We start from the raw sequence: 1,939 nt of genomic DNA, 5'->3' as shown, positions 1-1,939 counted from the left end.
CCCTCCCACCCTCCCCATCCCTCCATCCCTCCTCGACCTGCTCCCCTCATCCCTCCCTCCCCACCCATCCTTCCCCTTCCCCCTCCCCACCCTCCCTCCCCTCCCTCCCTACCCACTCCCATATTCCTACCTACCCACTCACGCTTCCCTCCCTCCATTCCAGTTCCCCCATCCCTTCCTCGCTCCCCATCCGCTCCACTATCCCTCCCTCCCTCCCTCCCCTTCCCTCCCTCCCCACCCCGCTCCCCCCATCCCTCCCCCTCCCCCACCCGCTCACACATCCCTCCCTCCCTCCCCCTCCCCACTCTGCCCGTTCCCCCATCCCTCCCTCCCTCCCTCCCCCTCGCTCCCCCATCCCTCCCTCCCCACCTGCTCCCCAATCCCTCCCCTCACTCATCCCTCCATCCCTCAACACCCGCTCCCCACCCTACTTTCCTCCCTCCCCAGCCGCATGCTCCCTTCCCTCCCTTCCCACCCGCTCCCCACAACCCTCCCTCCCTCCCTACCCCGTTCCCCCCATCCGTCCTCCTCCCAACCATCAACCTTCTGCTCCCTCCCCACCCGCTCCCCCATTCATCCCTCCCTCCCTCCCTCCCTCCCCACCTGCTCCCCCATCCCTCCCTCCCTCCCCACTCTCTCCCACACCCACCTCCCTCCACGTTCAGATAGCTCCCTGCCAATCAGAAACAGCCCGCCACGACGAGACTGTGCGAGAGCTTAGCGACCGTCTCCCTTTTATCTGTCCGGAACTGGGCATAGTGAATCGAGGCATAACAATTCATTTTCCGAAATACTTGACACGGTGAGGCATTTCGCAACAAGTCGTTATTTGGTGGGAAATGCGGACGAAAATGGACACGTGACCGCTCTGGGAAATGTGACAGTCAGCATCATGCGATGAACGAGTCCGAATTGCTACTACTACTACTACTATCATTAATAATAATGATGATAGTAATATGGATAACAATGATAATGATGATTAATTACTAATAATAATGATGATAGTAGTAAGGATAACAATGATAATGATGATGGTAATAAGGATAACAATGATAATGATGATGGTAATAAGGATAACAATGATAATGATGATGGTAATAAGGATAACAATGATAATGATGATAGTAAAAAGGATAACAATGATAATGATGATGGTAATAAGGATAACAATGATAATGATGATAGTAAGAAGGATAACAATGATAATGATAATTAATTACTACTAATAATGATGATAGTAATAAAGATAACAATGATAATGATTAACCACTAATAATAATGATGATAGTAATAAGGATAACAATGATAATTAATCACTAATAATAATGATGACATTAATAAGGATAACAATGATAATGATTAATCACTAATAATAATGATGATAATAATAAGGATAACAATGATAATAATTATTAACTTGGGTCAGACTTTGGAGAAAAAAAAGAAAAAAAAATGCAATCATATTCGTAAAAAAGTAATATAGTGATATGAAGTTATTGCTTAAAGGTATAAATGCATGATCTTCCACCTCAGCGAGTTGCAATTTAGACCCGAGTCTGTCCAGGTGGAAGTGCAAATAATGGTGATGTTTTATTGCCGTGATGGTGATGATAATGATAGTTGTGATAGTGGTTATAATGATGATGACGATGATGATAATAGTGATAATGATAATAATGATGATAATGATAATAATGATGATAATGATAATAATGATGATAATGATAATAATGATGATAATGATAATAATGATAATAATGATGATAATGATAATAATGATAATAAGGATAATAATGATGATGATAATAACAATGATAATGGTAATGATAATAATAATAATAATGATAATGATAATAATATAGCTGATGATAATAATGATACTAAAATTATAATAGCAATTATAATGATGATGATAATGATATTGATAATGAAAATG

This window comes from Penaeus vannamei, chromosome 24 (genome assembly GCF_042767895.1).
Source record: "Penaeus vannamei isolate JL-2024 chromosome 24, ASM4276789v1, whole genome shotgun sequence".
Classification (NCBI taxonomy): Eukaryota; Metazoa; Arthropoda; class Malacostraca; order Decapoda; family Penaeidae; genus Penaeus; species Penaeus vannamei.
This window is presented reverse-complemented; position numbering follows the sequence as displayed.